Below are 22,781 nucleotides of genomic sequence, written 5' to 3'. Positions count from 1 at the left end.
AATGCCATTATACATGCCATTACCCCAAATCTTCAGCACCATGTGTCTAACTGCACTAAGTCTAAAGAATCTTGGGATATCTTAGAAACCGTTTTCGAAGGAAATACCAGTGAAAAGGAAGCTAGGCTTCAAAACCTTAATTCCGATTGGGAAAACCTTCGTATGGAAGATGAAGAAACATTTGATGAGTTTAATCACAAAGTGTCTGAAATTTAATGCATCTTTTGCATTGGGTAAGACTATTCCTGAAAAGGACACTGCGATGAAAATTCTCAGATCGTTGCCATCTAGATACGATTCTAAGAAACATGCCATCGTTGAGGGAAATAACCTTGATAATCTCTCCAGAAATACGCTGGTTGAGAAGCTTAAGATCTTTGATCACGAATATTCATCCAAATCTAAAGATGTTGCGTTCAAAGCATTAAAGGACACTAAATTACTTGATAAAACTAAAAAAGTGTATATCTTTGAAGATGATCACTCTGAGACAGATTCATCAGATGAAAGATCTTGACAAATCGGTCTCGATGATCACAAGAAAGTTTAGGGATCTTCTTCTGAAGAGAAGTAAACGGTTTTACAGAGATAAGCCTAAGGCATCAGTCAAACCTCATAATCGTGTTCCTCCTAAAAACAGGTATATTGATGAAACTGATGACTAGGATATTCCTCAGTGCTTTAAGTGTAAAGGATTTAGTCATTTTGCAAACGAGTGTCCAAATCGTAGAAAATACACTGGGAACAAAGGTATTGCTGCAACTCTTGTTGAAATGTCTGACAACTATGAGTCTAATGAAGACAAGAAATCAAGTGTTGCACTTCTCGGTGAAAATATTTATTTTGATAACTGTAGAAATGCATACATCAATCTCGGTATTCTTTCAGAAGAAAACCTAACTAATCTGGAAGAAAAAATTGACTCTTTCTTTGGAAACTATGTTTTTAATGTTTCAGGTTCCATTATGTGCCTAGCTGCATGCACATCTCAAAAGCCTGACTTTTATCCTAGCTTGACGTGTTCTTATTGTTCTTTAAAGGGTTATGAACTTTCAAGGTGTTACAAATACAAACACCAACGACGGCACGTCAACAAATTTCAACGAAGAGCAAATCATTTAGCAAGGAAGCTTAAACTTGCTCAGAAGACCGATGAGGTATGTAGGATTTTGTATTCGTCTAAGAAATTAGTTTCTAAGGATAAACCAAGACCATTAGATAAGAAAGTATGATCGAGTCGTCTTGATAGACAGAGGTCTGTGGATTCCTCTCAAGAGGAAAATGGTGGACAAATTGTTGTTCACCACAATGCAACTTGATTGTGTTGTTTTGAAAATTTTGTCTCATGTGCCTGATCAAAGAGACAAGATTTTGTACCTCTCAGGCTTTAAGAAAAGTTTTTCTTTCTTTTCTTAGTTTTTTTTTTTGGAATTCCCTGTCTATCAATCAAGAAGGGTTATTATCGACAATTCTACTCTTCATAGGGTCGTGAGTTGGTCGTGTACTAACCTGTTTAAAGGTTTCGAAACCCTATATTCCTTTTTCATTCTCTGTAACCTCTTTTTATCTCAAGACTACTTGTTGAGCAAATTGTGATTTCCTCTCACAAACCCATACGCTTATGGATACTCCAAGCATGATGTCTTCTGATGGAAAAGATGCTAATATGATTGTTAATCCATCAATCATGAAGGAAAAAGAAAAATCTCCATTATCCCCAACATTGAAAAGGAAAAGAATGATTGTGAGGAAGCCAAGAGTCGTTCCTTCAAATTCTCAGAAGTTTTCTGATGTTTTTGAAGTGTTGAAGGAGATGCGAAATAAGGTTCAACAAATAAAGGCTTTTGTGTATAAGACTCATGAGATTCAGAAGGCCCTGGTTCGACAACATCAGCCAAGAAGGTTTATTGATATAAACTCCTACCTTAATGAACCTTATGTTCTAATGGCTGTTGACGACAAGGAGTTCGGGGACGATAAATAATTCTTCAAAGGTCTTATTGCCTAGTAAATCTTCTATTTTTCTTGTATTATTTAGAAGAATAATTAGAGTTTGGAATAGCCATTATTGTGATTACACATAGCTATGTCCAACGTTTTCATCTTCATGTTTTTAGGTTTATTTTTTTAAATTCTAATTTTTTTTTTTGCAGTATTAATCTTCATGGTTTTATATATTGCAATATTGTTATGGGATATGTGTTTACGTCCATGAACTTGATTGTCCCATACTTTGTCAAAAGTAAAGTCGTTCATGAGTTGATATGCATGTATTTGTGAAAGAATGAATTGACTTTTGACAAATACAAAAGTTAAGCCTGTTATGTCAATTCTTGATGGCAGATAGGTTAAAATCTTTTGTGGATTATGTCTATTGAATGTCATTGTGCAAATGATGATGGAAAATAGAATGAGTCCTTGCTTATTCCACGGTATAGGTCGATCTCCGATCCACAATTTTTGTGTACATACTGTGTTGTTCCATAATGTGTCTTATGTTGAGCTCTATCGATTGAGTCATTGTTTTTACATAGTTGTTGTTCTATGAGATACTTTATGTCGAGCATGACTAATTAAATTGATTACTTTTGTGATTAGTTTAGTTGTGTATTTCGATTAGATTAATTATGGGTTTTCTTGTGATTAATATAATTGAGTGTTTTAAGTCTCCATAAGTTTACTTATGTTGAGCATGTTTGATTAAATTAATCATGGGTTCTCTTATGATTAATTTAATTGAATATTTTGGATTCAAATTCATATTCGTATGTGATTTGTTATGTCCAAAGAAATCCTTCTTTTCTTTTTGAAATTAAGGTCGCTCTTGTTATTCTTTCAAAAATAACATTTTATAGAGGAGAGTTCTTAATTGAACTTGTTCTTAATTGCCAAATCTTTGTGGGGAGTGCGGCTGTGGAATATTAAAGGGGTTATCTTGTATCTTTATAGACTCCTTGATGAATGCATTTAGCTTCGGCTTTATGATTGCATCTAAATAAGATGATATATGCTTTCTTTTGGTCATGAAATGTCTCTTTCGGAAATTTCATTAGGATCCCGTTCTTGTACCTTTGCCAATTTTATTGACAAAAAGGGGGAGAATTAATATGTAGTTCACACTACAAATACATATGGTTTTCGGATCATTATGTAAGGGGGATTGGTTTCCATGTGAGATGGAGTATTGACTAAGGGGGAGTGACATATCACCATAGTATTGTTGTTAAATTTGTGATACAATTGAACTTTGACGCTGTGTAATGATACTATGACACTGTATAACAATGATTGAGAACTCTTGTTTTCTCGTTGTTATAGCTACGGATTTTCAACAACGATGATGCTAAACTTACAACCTTTGGGATCATTGGAGTACTTGGAAGTGACGAAGATTTCGAGTAATGTTGAAGATTAGGCATGTGGAATAGGAGCTACAAAATTTTATTTATATATTTTTTTGTATTCCATATGTATTGATAGTTTTGTCACTAAAATTGACAAAGGGGGAGATTATTAGAGCATTGCTCGGTCGAACTCGTATGCGTTGCTATCTCAAGCATGTTTGTCAATGTTAGTGGTCAAAACTATAAGTCTTAATTTCTAGTCTACTATAGCTAAGGTATCGGACTAGGATAGAAAGTGTAGTTGAGCTCAAGAACTCCATGGAAATCATCATATAAGACGAAGGACTACTCAAGGAACTGGTGGATCTTCATCGACTAAAAGGTGTGTGTATACTTGAACTTATCTATCACTCAAAAGTCTACTTATCTCCTATCTTGAGACAAAAGTCGTTTTGCTATATAAACTTAGATTATGCACATTTGGCATTTCGAGCCGAGTTTATCTCGCCTATTTATTTCTCGAAATATGTGTTGGTAAGCTTTCTCTTTAGCCAAATTCATCTTTACCTAGTGACGAAAGTCATGTTATGTTACAATCACTTTGCAAATTGCTCTGACGAAAAATGGTTTGTGAATAACAACTATATAACGTTCTCTGAGAATGTTTCAATGATTGAAATGAGAGTTTAGATTATATAACCATTGAAGGATATAAGCATTGTTGTGAAAACACATATATGTATAAGTCCTTATTCCTTGAAATAAAATTTGCGAACTTTGTTGATCAAGTGAACCGGAGTAGTGCGTGAGCTAAGTCCGGGAACCCAGTCCGCGAACTGGCGAAGTTCTCAAACCCGAGAATTTCTGCTGGAGTTTGTGAACTCCATCCGGGAACTTAAGTCCACGAACCCAGTCCGCGAATTTGAGTAGGTTATATCTAAAAACGATGATTTTGAACTTATTCATATTAGCTAAGGAATGCATTTGCAAACCGTGGCTATATATTTCATGAACCGATTCAAGTGAATCAAATCGTTTTTGCTTCAATTGTGTCTTGTGTAGTACATGAGATTTCCTTACAATTGAACAACTCTCTAACTAGTTCATTTGAGTCATTTGAACTAGTTATGGTGAAGAAGAATGTGGTTGATATGAAAGTGATCATATGGATAACCATTTGGTTAATTATTGTTGAACCAACTAATGTACAAGTTTGGGTACGGTTACACGAGCCTAGAAACGTGCATTTCATTTGTGTATAAAAAGCTATGTTTTCGATCTAACAGTTGATAAATATTAGTTTGAATCTAATCAAGTTTTCATCTAACGGTGAATATTGAATGCTTTGTTACCAAGCTAACATTGATTGCAAACCATGATTTGAAAGACTATATAAGTGAAAACTCTAGCAACTGAGAAATCTAATCCCCAGACATTCTGTGTGATATTAGTTGTGCTAATCTAGATTCGATTCTCCTTTAACCTTTGGTTTCTTCTTCTAAACCAAGTTAACGACTTAAAGACTTCATTGGGATTGTGAAGCCAGACCAATACTACTTTATCGTAGTTGTGTGATCTGATCTTGCTGTTTCTATCGTACGAGTACAACTGTAATAATTGGCTTGAGATTTCTATCTCCGATAGGCAAGATAAAAAGTAATCACAAACATCTTCGTCTCATCGTTTGTGATTCCACAATATCTTTTTTCGCTGTGTCGATTAAAACTATTGTGAGGTGATTGATAATACTAGGTTGTTCTTCGGGATTATAAGTCCGGATTATCAATTGGTTCCTATTCACCTTGATTTATTAAAAGACGGAACAAAACTCGTAGGTATATTCGTGGGAGACGGATTATCTATTACCATATACTTTTCTGTGTGATACAGATTTATTTATTAAAGTCTTCGACTTTGGGTCGTAGCAACTCTTAGTTGTGGGTGAGATCAGCTAAGGGAATCAATAACGTAGTATCCTGCTGGGATTAGAGACGTAGGAGCATAACTGTACCTTGGATCAGTGTGAGATTGGTTGGGGTTCAACTACAGTCCAGACCGAAGTTAGTTTGGAGTAGGCTAGTGTCTGTAGCAGCTTAATACAATGTGTGTTCAATCTGGACTAGTTCCCGGGGTTTTTCTGCATTTGCAGTTTCCTCGTTAACAAAACTCTGGTGTCTGTGTTATTTCTTTTCCGCATTATATATAATTGAAATATCACAGGTTGTGCGTTGTTCAATCAATTAGAATATCCGATCTTTTGGTTGTTTATTTAAATTGATTGACACTTGGATATTGGTCGTTGGTACCATCCAAGTTATCTCTCTTGTATTTGATAAAGACTCGCAGATTTCTATTTGCCTGAGTATATATCAAATCGAGAGATTGAGATATAAACTCTTTGATATACTTTTTATCTAGATTGAGTCTGACTGTCTAGTTAATTTTTTAGAAAGTATATTGGAGTTTGTCCATACAGATTGCTAAGCGAAATATTGTGTCACACTCGTAAAATTTTTGGTTGGGCTTTGTGCCCGAACCTAAACATTCTGCTAGAATTATGCAATGGGACTACGGGAGGGTACAATCCCAATGTTGGGCACTTGTAACCATTTAGATTGGAGAGTGCCCTAAACCCAGTAAAGATGTATCAGCTAAAACAGGTTATCCCTTAATAGCACTGGGGTGCGCAGTTAGTAGAGAATATAGAAAAGTCTTGAAGACTTGAGCATGGTTGACATGCGGCATACATGAGCAGCGATGGTACTTTTGTTTTCTTTGTTTTAAAACCAACTCTAAATACGGAATTTTCTATGTTCCTTTACATTTCCCCCTTTCCTAGCGAGCTTCAACCACTAATTTTCAAGGCAAACCCGAGCAAAAGAAGGGTTTTTGATTTCAAGTATAGATGCTACAGCTCAATCTACTCTTGGTCGATTTTACCTTGTTCAAAGATAGGGGTTTCTTTCCTTTTGATTTTAAACTATGTGTTCTCTCTCAATTTTATTGATGTTCATGTTTACAGATTTAAATTTTCTAAACTTGCACCACACTGGTTTAACTATTTCATTTCATTTTGGGTTTTAAATGTTTTGCTCATAATTTTTCTTGCCAATTACCCAATGGCTTTTGCACCACACTAAATTGGGTTTGAAACTTTAAACTTTTTCGTGTTTAATCCTGGCATGTTGAACTGTCGATAAATTTCGAAATTGGTAGTTGGTTTTATCGAGATTTAAGTCTATGCAACTATCCAAGTTCTGTTTTTCCCATCCCAAAGAGAGTTTTGAACTGATCTTTTTAACTAGCCCACTACTTGTTTGATAAAATGACTCAATGAGTGAGTATTTGGAATTTTACTGATAACTAAAATGGATTGAAATTATCTTATGGGTCTTCCTTATTTTGTCCTTCTCACTGCCCAGCAACTTAATCATTCCAACTAACGTTTTTGTTTACAATACCAGCTTGATTTCTTGCTGCTCCCGTTTGCACACTTGATTTTAAACATATGTGACCTTATAGATTAAGCACATATTTTAAATTTTTTTGTTTTGTGTGTCATGATTAGTTATATCAATCACCCTTGTTCTTGAATGTGGTGTTTTGGTCAAGCTTTATGAAATGATCTACTGTATACTTCCAGCTTATTTGAATAATTTACATTCTTGTATGAAAACTATATTTGCGATATGGTTGTCGTGGATTTTTTCCATTTTATGAACAAGCATGAAGTGAAGTTAGATGACTCTATTATAGGAAGGTCAGGCCTTAAGTGGCACCCCATCTACGGATGGCAACCCGGAAGACCGTTTGTTTGATAACGGTGGCTGGTATCGGACTACCTTGACGACGGCGTTCGCCGAAGAAATAGTAGAGTAACTTATCTTTATTTGCGGCACTGAATCTTGTTTATGAAATGTTTGTTTAAAGCTTTACATTTCATGAATTATTACCACCGATGCTCTTGTCTATGCCTTCTTATTTTTTTACTTCGACATTTCGTATTAATCTTTCGTATTCCCTACTGAGTTGTGGCTCATTCTTTTTGGTTTGGTTTTCCACAGAGTAAGAAGCGAGGTTGAGGTAGTAAGCTTGGGAAGAGCTTATGGCTGATAGTTTGAGCAAAAGTTGGTATTTTTGCTTGCGTTTTTAATGTGTACATCACGGGGCTAGCTGGTGTGGTTTCAGTTTTTCAAATGCTGTTTAAATATGTTAACTGTTGCATTATGAAAATCAAATATGATCTCTTAGATAATTCTGTAGCTTTAATCACTGTACTTGACCCATTTGGTTCAAAACTGTTGTTCACAGTTCTCTTAAGTTTTAAGATTAGTAACATTCATCATTCATTTCCATTTTTGTCTGTGGCCATTCATTTAAATTAAACTAGAAATGTGATTGAACTATCCATTGTACTTAAATTTTTGTACTCATTTCTATATAGAAATCCCATTTTTAAAATGTATTGTACTGTGAGTGAATGGTTCATGTGATCTCAACTAAAATGTTTTATTATATTTATTTTATATCTTTTTTCTATGCCTCACAAAAACTGGTGTCGTAGGTATAATGACATTTCCACTTACATATCATGGTTGCTTAATTTTGGAAATGAATGTATTTTGTATTTTAACATTTTCTTTATATTTTCATTTAGCTTCCGAGTTACGTATCAGAAGTTTGGCCTTGTTAATTGGGTTGAAATCCAACCCGTTAGGAGGAAAATTTTCTGGTATGTTACAGTTGGCATCAGAACTCATGTTCCGAATTACCAGGACTGTGTGGTTTTCTTGTTTGCTTAAATGATCAATTTTCCTAGTAATTCTGTTACATTTCTGATTTGTCTCACTTGAGTTTATATTTGAGTGTTTGACTGTGAAAAATATTTCTTTCCATTTGTGTTAACATATTCTGATTTGTTAGGAAACCTTGATTTACAGTAATGATTTTGCTAAAGCATTTTTATGAAAAGTTATTCACAGTTATTGTTTGTATGAGTTATTTTGTTTTGGGGATTGGGGTAAACTAGCTAGAACCGTGATATACATATAGTTTGGTGTGTTAGTAATGTACATTACTAACGAATTGTGAATCTAACACTTGTTTTATTTTGAAGATGATGTGGTGTCCGAAATCTGTAGCCTTAAACCGCGTATGTAAGAAAAAGATCTCATCAAGAGAACAAAATGCCTCAATTTTTTTTTTAGAACATCAAGTGGGTTCGGTGTTGACCATTGCCAACACCGTTAGAGACTGCAAGCAATCGAGTACTACCGTAGACCCTAAGAAATTCAAGAAAAACTTGGGAAGTGACTGAATGTTTAGTGGGACGGAGGATTCTCTCGAACCAGATAAGGGGTTGATGGGCATTGAGAAGGAATTTTATGCTTTGAAAGTACCATGAGAGAAGAATATTAGGCTTGCATAGAGGTAGAGTGTATTCTTCTCTTGAGTTAAATTTTCTGCACCGATAATCTTCTTTGCTCTAGTTTGATTCGAATGCATGTTTCCTCTATTTTCTTTGTTAATGTTTTCTTTTACCTCCATGTCCAGAAATCCAACAATCATCATTCTATCTAAAACATTTTCACGTATCTGAAATTTTTGCAGTCATGCAAGTCCAGTTTTTCATTATAAATGAAGTTTTGAATTGATTTCTTTAAAACTAGCTATTACCCGTTTGTTAAAATGACCAAATGAGATTTGTATTTGAAACTCCACTTATAGTCAACATTGAAATCCTTTTATAGATTTCCTGTCTTACTCTTCTCACCGCCTTGTAAACCACAACTTAATCTTGTCCGCCGTGTTTTTATGGGTGGCCAAATTCTTCAGCTCATTTGTGGCCAAAACTAGATATGGCTATTTTAGTTTCTGAGAAATTTTGAACTCATTACACCATTATTCTTCCTTAATTTATTAACTGTGCTTTATGTCCGTTATTGAGGACTTCTCATTTATTTTATTAACTATGGTGTGATTATTTCTTTTGCACAACTAAACCAATTGCATCAGCTCCATTTTCTCTCTTTCGCTTGTCATCGATCTTTTTGAGCTCATCATCATTTCTTTTAAAACCTTGCTTTCCCATCTAAATTTTTGATGGTTATGGATTTACCCTTAACTGAACCAAAACGTCACCTATGACTTAAAGTCATTTTTCCTTGTTGTCCATTTAATTGAAACTTAACATCCGACCCTTGGAAAATTGTCTTGCCATAGAAATGAAAAATGGTAAACTCAAAATGTTTGGCAGAGTATATGTAATTACTGACGATTCCTCCTTTATGTCCACGGATTTTGGTAAAACATTATAAGAGAATTGTTGGTATCGTGCACACAGTAGAACTGTTGGTATCTGGGTCTTTGCCGATATAAACTAGTCTTACGCTGTGTTACCGTACTTTTATAATTTGATGTATTGGGTAGTATTGTATTGGGTAGTATTTCTTCGTATTTTAACTACCTCTCTTAATTCTCCTTTCCTTCCTGGCTACCTATTTTGCTTGCAAGAGAAAAATGTAACAAGATGATTTTACTACTGTTAGTGTGTGCTTGTAGCCTACCTAGTTCACTTTTGTCCTTTTTTGTTGCTATTGCGTCGTTTTAAATGAAAATGAACCTTGGCTTACAATTTTCTTGACCTGACTAGACAACATCATCTTTTTGAGATAGAAGACTAATACCACAAAGGAGTTTATTAATAGTTTCTTTGGAATGCTCTTTGCATTTTGAAAGGGAAATGAATTTCTATGCTAAGTTTGCACTTTCATTTAAATGCATTAGGTTAAAATAAAATAAAATGGTTTCTTATAAAGCTTTTCTCTAGCTAAATTGGACTTGTATCAATTTAGTTTTTGCACTTCCGTACTGATTTAATGTTGAATATTTTCTGCCCTTTCGTCTTGCTAAACTCTGAACTTTCATCTACTGATTAAGATAAAATAACACAGTTAATTAAGCTTATCATTTGTGGCATATAGTCCCATTAATGTGGCTTGACTACTGATATATATATATATATAGTCATGTTTTAGAATTGGCAAAAAGTTTTTACTGAGATAATTACAAATTGCCAACTGGCTTTTCATTTAAATTTTTCTTTTGCCATCTGTACAACTAACCTTTGTTATATAACTTTCTTGCTTGCTAACTTTGTAACGTCGACAAGAATTATAAGCTTTCCACTTTCTTTAATATATGATTAGCCGGCGAATACATTACTCGATTTTCATTGATTTGAACTAATTGTTTTGCATGGGATTTCTGCATAGGTGGAAATGCTATTAGCTGATCATGTTGATTTAGTTTTCAAAAATATATGAGTTACTACAGTTAACTTCCTCTTGGTAGAGGGGAATAGAGTTCTGAGTTGAAGATAATGCTTCCTGGAGTTCGTCCGAGTTCGTCCAAGGACGGTCATCAAGAGATACGACGAGAAGACCTTTTAAAGGTTCTTCAGCAAATAGGATAAGTCATTTCCCAAGTAGCGTTACAGACACAATGGAGGGTAGTATCAATGCATTTCAGGTATCCAAGCTTCGCCGACACGACGTTGGCCCTTATCACGTGATTACGTAATAAGATTTGCAATGACAAGAAATTGTGACTTATGATTAACAGTCGGTACGCGTCATCAGTTATAAGGATCAAGTCTTTATGGCTAAAAACCATTAAGACGGTGGCAGAAATGTTGCAGAATCACTTTTCGAAAAAAGCACTTGGAAACTACTTGGAAGCTGGAGTCCAACGTGAGAGACAGACGCCCATATATGCTTGAAGGTAATCCTCATAGCTCTTCACTTTAATTTTGAATTGCGGGTGATCGCTGTCGTATGCGTCAAAAATAAATTACTTTCTCACTACTCAAAATATATAATATAGCAAGGGTAAGAAAGGATCGTTCCCACAGAGAGGACTGTGTTGTCAATATATTTCGGTTTCTTATATAAACAAAGGGGGGATTTTTTGATTTTTATAAATTAAGATAAAATAAAAGCAAACAAAGAAATAAACAAGCAAATCAAATAGAACAAATATTGGTTAAGGATTCATCTTCATTCACAAACAGGCTTTTTAACAATAACTAGAATTGATATTTGATCTCTCTTTTACCAAAGGCCTTAGGATACCTTGATCGCAAGTATATCCCGCGAATCTCCTCTTGCCATCAACAAACACATTAAAAAATACGAATATGAATTCTATCTTAGAGAACAACCTAACGTGTAAAAGCACTAATCAAGTTTAATTCCCTAGATGTATTAAATTCTATGAGATCAGGCCAATCAAAGCAATCGAACGTGTAAAAGCACTAATTCGATTTAACAAAGGTTATGATCCACTTGTGACTACTAGGACGTATCACTGCAAACAATATTCACAATTATGCTAGTTGTAATCAGGAATTTATCACTTTTGCGTATAATAAATCCTAATCTAGCAATAGAGATGAAAACAAACTCAACCGATTCGCGACTCGATCAAACAAGCATTCAAATCATGTAACAATATAAATAGTGAATCATAATCGATAATATAGAGACAAAACTAATTTATCATATCATAGATCATGTTATGTGAAATTCAATTACTCCATAACCTATAATAAGATTAACTACTCATGTTAACGGAGTTCATAACAAGAAGAAAAAGAAAAGTTTTCATGTTCAAACCCTGGAATAAAAGTAAAAAGATAAGATCCCTTATAATAGCGTAGAGAGGTTCCTTTTATATCTCCCTTTCTTTCGATACCCACTCTCTGTTTAGGTCACGACCATCTGCCAAAAACCAGCTCTGAAACAACCCCAGCAATCAAGCCCAATCTATACAGGTCCAGGTCCAACTAAGTCAGCTACCTGAATCGGTGAGTCAACTCATCGTACTCTGACCGATCCAAGCTAATTTCAGGCTTTTTCCACTTCTGATCTTTCCCTGCACAATATACACATTCCATACAACCCATTTCCTCCACTGCAACATAACCAGCTCGTGCTCCTCTGCTCGTAGATGCAGTCCATACACCACCATCTCCCAAATATGGCCAGTTAACACAAACCTCTCGAGCATTCTACTTCATTGCAGTTTCAGCTTCTTGTTCTCTCCTGTAACAGCATCCTTGCACAACTGCAACTCAATACTACCCGTGGCAGCGACACCACCAAATCATTCTGCTGCATCACAACCAACTGCAATATCCTTAGCATCTTGTTCCCATTGCATTTGCACAACCAAACTCTCTTCACTTACTTCAACTCCAGCTGCATCTCACTTTCTCAGATCGACACTGCATCTGCTCAGTACCACCATTAACATCATTCTCTGCAGCCTCTCAACTCCATTGTCTCAGCATCAAGTTCTGTCCACTCCTGCATCATTCAACCACCAACTGAACCTAGACTGCTCAGCGAAATAAACCGCCGAGCATACTCATTAGTCCCATGGAAACCAATACCAGTAGCCTGCTACAACATCAATTCCTTCTCCATTTCAAATTGCAACTGCGAGCAACTACCAGACTACTTGCAAGGCACAAGCTTAACTCATCCACGACCTTTCTCATACTCCAATCAGTCGGCTACAACACCATCTTCTAGTCTTCAGATTCGACTCGAATCCCTGCTGCAAGTACAAATTCATCAGCAGCACTAGCCTTGACCACTCTGCAGCTTCATCTCTGTAATTCCTTCTTTGTAACTTCCATTTTCTGCAGCTTCTCTACATTTCAGTTCAGCTGCATCATCTGTAACTGCAATGTTCCAACACATTCAAACCACAACCTGAGCTCATTACATCAACAACATCCATAACCTGCATCTTTTAGACCACCACCAGTTCTCATAGCTTGACAATACCAACTTAGCCAACATCATCAGTTCAGCATCAATTCCTGTAAAATACAAGGCATACGTCTATGCAACTTCAAGTCTTCCCTTGCTCAATTTTGTAATTCGAGCAACAAATACCACCAAATGCTTCTTCCATTTCGAATCAATCAAATCCCACATCAACTCAAACCCTAATTACACCGCAGTAACTACCACCAGCTTTAGAAACAAACCCATTCTTGTCTCCAATTCTGCTTAAAAGCAACCGCCATTCAAACCCCATATCATCCACATCTGATGCCATTCTCAGATTCCTTCGAAATCAACACAAACCCATTTGAATACTCTCCCTAATTCTGCATCTGAGCTTGAATCTCAATTCCTGCTCAATCTTGTTCATATTTTCTTCATTTCTTCTAACAATCATCACCATTTCCTGAATCGACTGCACTTTAATCTTCATTAACTGCTCAGCTCAAGACCCCTTCAAATGCTCTGAGTTACTTCTCTTGATTTCTTTCTATCTATTTCGGAGTAACAACAGCAGCAGCCGCTGCTTTTTCTCCTTCTCACTTTCAGGGCAGTGTAATAACAATGATTGAATGAGAGAAAGAGAACTCTCGATTTAGGGTTGTGTAGTCTAGTGGATATTTCCACCCTAGTGAGGTAGATAAGGGCCAACCAATAATTTCCCTAGATATCTGCTCATTATAAAAGGGCCACCAAGGTCTGATCCTTGCTTTTCTGGACTAAGATGCATTAGTTGTCCCTCATCGTTCGCTTGGTTCAACTCAGTTCCGTTTCCAATAGTAGTTGTACAGGAAATGACGCTTTGGCCTTTCTTTTCTATTCCTTCTTCGAATCCTTCTACCAACAACCGTCTCTTACTTCTCAAATCCACTTCTTCTCTTAAATTTCTTTTCATCACTAAAGTTGTCATGCTTTTCAGACAATATTTGCATCACTAAAGCCGACATGCTTTTCAGATAGAGACGAAGAAATAAAAGGAAATAATTAGAAATTATCTGCCTTGCCCTTTTAAGCGATGTTTTTTCTTCTTTTGTTCCAAATGACTCCAAAGTACCTAAACACTCAAAAGCAAACATAAGATACATAATTTACAAAAAAAACTAAGCAAAGAAAGCATAAACAATACAAATATTAAGGTGTTTTAGACACCTATCAAGTTCTCCCACACTTAGACTTTGATAGTCCTCGAGAAAATCAAACTAAACTATTCTAAAACATACATACAACTCTGTGTCGCCGAGGATACGGTTACTCTTAGCATGAATAACAGGCCTTTGAACCCCTAGGTGTCCCTAGTGGACGAGTTATAGTCTCGTGAAGGTTTACAAGAGGTCTACCTACAAAATCTATATTTCCAACTCCAGCTACATGTGACAAATCTCTGAACGAATCCAAAATGGCTATTGGAGGAGGTACCCTGATGCGAATCCAAATTAATATATATGTAAATTAAGCTCTTCTTAGAAAGTGAACAAATCACAATACTCGGAATTTGACTAACCACAATCATAATGAATAGATTAAGAAGATGGATATAAAGATAGATGTTTGCGAATGTTGACTAAGTGAACGGTGTTTTCCATGTATGTCTGAAGGTCACCGCCAAGATGAATCTATGAATCCTATTGGATTGAGATACTGGTCTGAATTCTAGTGTCAACACAGCTGGCATATACAAGGGAACCAGCGGTCGACAATCTTAATTCTATATCAACTCAACTGACATATACAAGGAAACCAAGAGTCGATTTTATTGAACAATTATAATTTTTTCTTTTTCACTTTTTTTTTTTAATAACTCAATCACTCTATATCCTAGCAGTAATAACAATTCGATGTTAATGACCCACCAAATCACTTAGAGAAACAAAAAGTTTGCAAAAATAAAAACAGAAAGTGATATGGTGACATTCCGAGATATGGTAACAACTATCATATTATTTCTAACACATGAGCAATTTTGTCCTTTTAGTTAATGGGTTCCTCAACTCCTGCAACCAAAATGGTTCCATCCACTTAGATTGGTAGTGTCATCCTAAAGGCACATATTTCTATGTTTCGGAGTGTCAAATTTTTTTTTTTGCTAAAGGCATCAAACTCTACAAACATATAAATGCTCCCCCACACTTAAACTTTACATTGTCCTCAATGTAAAATTTAGTCATTCAAAGTAAAGTTCAAGGTGGGAAATTCTGCAAATGATATGCAAAAGCAAAGATAAAATGCTTAAAAATAAAAAGATAAAGATACTAAACCGGTGGGTTGCCTCCCACTTAGCGCTTGGTTTAAAGTCGTCAGCTCGACTTGCAAGAAGAATTTCCCATACACCAATAATTTGAAAAGTTGGGGATACCTATTTTGCAAAAACTAGCTTCACACAAATATTAGTAATATAAAACAGAAACGAAGCTATTGACCGATAAAAAATTCTCCCACACTTATTCTTGTCCACACTTGGAAGTGTATAAAGAACATAGAATTCGGGAACTTCCACGGTTTCTTGTTCCAAAACCTGCATAGTATGAGAATCAAATGTTTCTAATGGCGGATATCGCGAAATATAGTCATTCAACAATATCTTGGAAGCACGTACATTCAAACCAATAAGAGATAAAGGAGAAGAAATAATATGCAAAGGTTCAGACAAACCTTGCAACTTTTGTATTATGGTATCCTCTTCTTCCTTAGAGAATTCAAATGAATTACTTACCTCTTCCACATCGTGGTCCTCTATCAAAACTTGCAAGCATTCTTCGTCTGGTTTTGCCTCAACCAAAGTCTCGACATAAACATCATCTTTATAATCATATGCAAGCTCAATTGGGTCTACAACATTACTTAATTCGGTCACATTCTCAACATACTCCTCTTCGTCTTCATTTTCAGACTCACCAAAATCAGAATCGACGTCGGTTTCCCAACCTTTATCCCGGCGTCGTTTAAGTTCCATATGAATGGTCCTACTAATTTCTGCGACAAGCTCTTCCGAGGCTCCATCATCTTCCAACTTGTATAATTTCTGTGCAAGTTTCCTGACGTTCACACGCTTACCACTGTTGACTAAAATAGGTTCTCTTTCCCATGACTCTTCCCTTTGAATGGGTGAATGATCATAACTACGATCCGGAGTCGGGTAAGAAAAAGTGTTGCATATATTGATTTGTGCGACGTTCTTTTGATTACGGTGAAGTTGGTCTAGTCTTCGTTGCATTGTCTTGCAATCCATTCATAATCTGCATACAACTCGAATGAAGCCAATTAGAAGTAGAATTATCCCACCTTGGTGCTTGACTTACATACCCACTACAAGGTTGTTATTGGTATGTATGAAAATCACCGTAAGGTTGTCTAGGATATGCATCATAGCCAATAAATTGGTTTTGATTGTATCCCATAGATGGTGGGCAATTGTCATAGTGTTGAGGTTGTTGAAAACCGTATCCGTTGTTCCAATATGCTCCTTCCATAGAAATTGGTACCTGAAACAAGAGTTCTCAAACCAATGTTAGAAACCAAAAAATAAGAAACAAAACTAAAAACAAAAAATAAGAAACCAAAAACAAGTGATAACCGCTGCCTCCCCGGCAACGGCGCCAAAATTTGATCGCTTTCGTATGCGTCAAAAATAAATTACTTTCTCACTACTCAAAATATATAATATAGCAAGGGTAAGAAAGGATCGTTCCCACAGAGAGGACTAGGTTGTCAATATGTTTCGGTTTCTTATATAAATAAAGGGGGGGACCGGGGGAGTTTTTTGATTTTTATAAATTAAGATAAAATAAAAGCAAATAAAGAAATAAACAAGCAAATAAAATAGAACAAATATTGGTTAAGGATTCATCTTCATTCACAAACATGCTTTTTAACAAACTAGAATTGATATTTAATCTCTCTTTTATCAAAGGCCCTAGGATACCTTGATCGCAAGTATATCCCGCAAATCTCCTCTTGCCATCAACAAACGCATTAAATATGCGAATATGAATTCTATCTTAGAGAACAACCTAACGTGTAAAAGCACTAATCAAGTTTAATTCCTTAAATGCATTAAATTCTATGAAATCAGGCCAATCAAAGCAATCGAACGTGTAAAAGCACTAATTCGATTTAACAAAGGTTATGATCCACTTGTGACTACTAGGATGTATCACTACAAACAATATTCACAATTATGCTACTTGTAATCAGGAATTTATCACTTTTGCGTATAACAAATCCTAATCTAGCAATAGAGATGAAAACAAACTCAACCGATTCGCGACTCGATCAAACAAGCATTCAAATCATGTAACAATATAAATAGTGAATCATAATCAATAATATGGAGACAAAACTAATTTATCATATCATAGAGCATGTTATGTGAAATTCAATTACTCCATAACCAATAATAAGATTAAATACTCATGTTAAAGGAGTTCATAACAAGAAGAAAAAGAAAAGTTTTCATGTTCAAACCCTGGAATAAAAGTAGAAAGACAAGATCCCTTATAATAGCGTAGAGAGGTTCCTTTTATATCTCCCTTTCTTTCGATACCCACTCTCTGTTTAGGTCACGACCATCTGCCAAAAACCATCTCTGAAACAACCCCAACAATCAAGCCCAGTCTATACAGGTCCATGTCCAGCTAAGTCAGCTACCTGAATCGGTGAGTCAACTCGTCGTTCTCTGACCGATCCAAGCTAATTTCAGGCCTTTTCCACTTCTGCTCTTTCCCTGCACAATATACACATTCCATACAACCCATTTCCTTCACTGCAACATAACCAGCTCGTGCTCCTCTGCTCGCAGATGCAGTCCATACACCACCATCTCCCAAATCTGGCAGTTAACACAAACCTCTCGAGCATTCTACTTCATTGAAGTTTCAGCTTCTTGTTCTCTCCTGTAACAGCATCCTTGCACAGCTGCAACTCGATACTACCCGTGGCAGTGACACCACCAAATCATTCTACTGCATCACAACCAACTACAATATCCTAAGCATCTTGTTCTCATTGCATTTGCACAACCAAACTCTCTTCACTTACTTCAACTCCAGCTGCATCTCACTTTCTCAGATCGGCACTGCATCTGCTCAGTACCACCAGTAACATCATTCTTTGCAGCCTCTCAACTCCGTTGTCTCAGCATCAAGTTCAGTCCAATCCTGCATCATTCAACCACCACCTGAACCTAGACTGCTCAGCGAAATAAACCGCCGAGCATACTCATCAGTCCCATGGAAACCAATACCATCAGCCTGCTACAACATCAGGTCCTTCTCCATTTCAAATTGCAACAGCGAGCAACTACCAGACTACTTGAAAGGCACAAGCTTAACTCATCCACGACCTTTCTCATACTCCAATCAGTCGGCTACAACACCATCTTCTAGTCTTCAGATTCGACTCGAATCCCTGCTGCAACTACAATTTCATCAGCAACACTAGCCTTGACCACTCTGCAGCTTCATCTCTGTAATTCCTTCTTTGTAACTTCCATTTTCTGCGGCTTCTCTACATTTCAGTTCAGCTGCATCATCTGTAACTGCAATGTTCTAACACATTCAAACCACAACCTGAGCTCATTACAGCAACAACATCCATAACCTGCATCTTTTAGACCACCACCAGTTCTCATAGCTTGACAATATCAACTTAGCCAACATCATCAGTTCAGCATCAATTCCTGTAAAATACAAGCATACGTCTATGCAACTTCAAGTCTTCCCTTGCTCAATTTTGTAATTCGAGCAACAATACCAACCAAATGCTTCTTCCATTTCGAATCAATCAAATCCCACATCAACTCAAACCCTAATTACACGCGCAGTAACTACCACCAACTTTAGAACAAACCCATTCTTGTCTCCAGTTCTGCTTAAAAGCAACCGCCATTCAAACCCCATATCATCCACATCTGATGCCATTCTCAGATTCCTTCGAAATCACACAAACCCATTTGAATCTCGCCCTAATTCTGCATCTGAGCTTGAATCTCACTTCCTGCTCAATCTTGTTCATATTTTCTTCATTCTTCTAACAATCATCACCATTTCCTGAATCGACTGCACTTTAATCTTCATTAACTGCTCAGCTCAAGACCCCTTCAAATGCTCTGAGTTACTTCTCTTGATTTCTTTCTATCTATTTCGGAGTAACAACAGCAGCAGCCGCTGCTTTTTCTCCTTCTCACTTTCAGGGCAGTGTAATAACAATGATTGAATGAGAGAAAGAAAACTCTCGAATTTAGGGTTGTGTAGTCTAGTGGATATTTCCACCCTAGTGAGGTAGATAAGGGCCAACCAATAATTTCCCTAGATATCTGCTCATTATAAAAGGGCCACCAAAGGGCCACCAAGGTCTGATCCTTGCTTTTCTGGACTAAGATGCATTAGTTGTCCCTCATCGTTCGCTTGGTTCGACTCAGTTCCGTTTCCAATAGTAGTTGTACAGGAAATGACGCTTTGGCCTTTCTTGTCTATTCCTTCTTCGAATCCTTCCACCAACAACCGTCTCTTACTTCTCAAATCCACTTCTTCTCTTCAATTTCTTATCAACACTAAAGTCGTCATGCTTTTCAGGCAATATTTGCATCACTAAAGCCGACATGGTTTTCAGATAGAGATGAAGAAATAAAAGCAAATAGTGAGAAATAATCTGCCTTGCCCTTTTAAGCGTCGTTTCTTCTTCTTTTGTTCCAAATGACTCCAAAGTACTTAAACACTCAAAAGCTAACATAAGATACATAATTTACAAGAAAACTAAGCAAAGAAAGCATAAACAATATATAAATATTAAGGTGTTTTAGATACCAATCAGCGGGACGCAATCTTTTTTTAGGAGGTACTGGTGTGACACTCGTAAAATTTTTGGTTGGGCTTTGAGCCCGCGCCCGAGCCCAAACATTCTGCTAGAATTATGCAATGGGACTATGGGAGGGTACAATCCCAATGTTGGGCACTTGTAACCGTTTAGATTGGAGAGTGCCCTAAACCCAGTATAGATGTATCAGCTAAAACAGGTTATCCCTTAATAGCACTGGGGTGCGCAGTTAGTAGATAATATAGAAAAGTCTTGAAGACTTGAGCGTGGTTGACATGCGGCATACATGAGCAGCGATGGTACTTTTGTTTTCTTTGTTTTAAAACCAACTCTAAATACGGAATTTTCTATGTTCCTTTACATTTCCCCCTTTCCTAGCAAGCTTCAACCACTAATTTTCAAGGCAAACCCGAGCAAAAGAAGGGTTTTTGATTTCAAGTATAGATGCTACAGCTCAATCTACTCTTGGTCGATTTTACCTTGTTCAAAGGTAGGGGTTTCTTTCCTTTTGATTTTAAACTATGGGTTCTCTCTCAATTTTATTGATGTTCATGTTTACAGATTTAAATTTTCTAAACTTGCACCACACTGGTTTAACTATTTCATTTCATTTAAATTGGGTTTTAAATGTTTTGCTCATAATTTTTCTTGCCAATTACCCAATGGCTTTTGCACCACACTAAATTGGGTTTGAAACTTTAAACTTTTTCGTGTTTAATCCTGGCATGTTGAACTGTCGATAAATTTCGAAATTGGTAGTTGGTTTTATCGAGATTTAAGTCTATGCAACTATCCAAGTTCTGTTTTTCCCATCCCAAAGAGAGTTTTGAACTGATCTTTTTAACTAGCCCACTACTTGTTTGATAAAATGACTCAATGAGTGAGTATTTGGAATTTTACTGATAACTAAAATGGATTGAAATTATCTTATGGGTCTTCCTTATTTTGTCCTTCTCACTGCCCAGCAACTTAATCATTCCAACTAACGTTTTTGTTTACAATACCAGCTTGATTTCTTGGTGCTCCCGTTTGCACACTTGATTTTAAACATATGTGACCTTATAGATTAAGCACATCTTTTTAAATTTTTGTTTTGTGTATCATGATTAGTTATATCAATCACCCTTGTTCTTGAATGTGGTGTTTTTGGTCAAGCTTTATGAAATGATCTACTATATACTTCCAGCTTATTTGAATGATTTATATTCTTATATGAAAATTATATTTGCGATATGGTTGTCGTGGATTTTTTCCATTTTATGAACAAGCATGAAATGAAATTAGATGACTCTACTATAGGAAGGCCAGGCCTTAAGTGGCACCCCATCTACAGATGGCAACCTGGAAGACCGTTTGTTTGATAATGGTGGGTGGTATCGGATTACCCTGACGACGGCATTCATCGAAGAAATAGTAGAGTAAGTTATCTTTATTTGCGCCACTGAATCTTGTTTACGAAATGGTTGTTTAATGCTTTACATTTCATGAATTATTACTACCGCTACTCTTGTCTATGGCTTCTTATTTTTTACGTCGATATTTCGTATTAAACTTTCGTATTCCCTACTGAGTTGTGGCTCACTTCCTTTGATTTGGTTTTCCACATAGTAAAAAGCGAGGTTGAGGTAGTAAGCTTGGGAAGAGCTTATGGCTGGTAGTTTGAGCAAAAGTTGGTATTTTTGCTTGCATTTTTAATGTGTATATCACGGGACTAGCTGGTGTGGTTTCAGTTCTTTAAATGCTGTTTAAATATGTTAACTGTTGCATTATGAAAATCGAATATGATCTCTTAGATAATTCTGTAGGTTTAATCATTGTACTTGACCCATTTGGTTCAAAACTGTTGTGCACAGTTCTCTTAAGTTTTAAGATAAGTAACATTTATTATTCATTTCCATTTTTGTCTGTGGCCATTCATTTAAATTAAGCTAGAAATGTGATTGAACTATCCACTGTACTTAAATTTTTGTACTTATTTCTATATAGAAATCCCATTTTTAAAATGTATTGTACCGTGAGTGAATGGCTCATGTGATCTCAACTAATTTTTTTTATTATATTTTTTTTATATCTTTTTTCTATGCCTCACAAAAACTGGGGTCGTACGTATAGTGACATTTCCACTTACATATCATGGTTGCTTAATTTTGGAAATGAATGTATTTTGTATTTTAACATTTTCTTTATATTTTCATTTAGCTTCCGAGGGACGTATCAGAAGTTTGGCCTTGCTAATTGGGTTGAAATCCAACCCCTTAGGAGGAAAATTTTCTGGTATGTTATATATTGGGTGTGGTTGTTAGACCGCCGCTTTTTCAATATGTATCTTTCTCCCTTAATCAATATCTCACAATGAAAATCACTTATCCTTACATAATGATCCGTAAACCATATGTATGTAGTGTGAACTAAAAGTAATTCTCCCCCTTTTTGTCAATATAAATTGGCAAAGGTACGAAAACTAGAGGGATCATAATGAAATTCCCAAAGAGATTATTCATAACTAAAAGAGAATATATCAACTTGGTTTTGATGATTTCACAAAGTGGAACTTAGTGTATTCATCAAGGAGTTTATAAAGATACAAGATAACTCCTAGAAAATCCCACAGTCGCACTCCCCACAAAGATTTGGCAATTAAGCACAAGTTCAATTAAGAACTCTCTCCATATGATGTCATTCCCAAAAGAACAATACGAGTGACCTTACTCCTGGGAGAAGGATTTATACATTGGATTTTAGAAATCTCACAAGGAAATATGAGCTAAGA

General features: G+C 36.0%; 1 long non-coding RNA gene across 1 annotated transcript; it reads left to right on the top strand.

The window, feature by feature from the left end:
- Positions 1-19,227: 19,227 nt before the first annotated feature.
- On the top strand, positions 19,228-21,908 carry LOC113358615. The gene is made up of 2 exons (XR_003364692.1): positions 19,228-21,429; positions 21,620-21,908. It is a non-coding gene; the product is annotated as an uncharacterized LOC113358615 (long non-coding RNA).
- The last annotated feature ends 873 nt before the right edge of the window (positions 21,909-22,781 follow it).

This window comes from Papaver somniferum, chromosome 3 (assembly GCF_003573695.1).
Source record: "Papaver somniferum cultivar HN1 chromosome 3, ASM357369v1, whole genome shotgun sequence".
Classification (NCBI taxonomy): domain Eukaryota; kingdom Viridiplantae; phylum Streptophyta; class Magnoliopsida; order Ranunculales; family Papaveraceae; genus Papaver; species Papaver somniferum.
The sequence above is the reverse complement of the archived record's forward strand: the minus strand, read 5'-3'. Positions and strand labels throughout refer to the sequence as shown.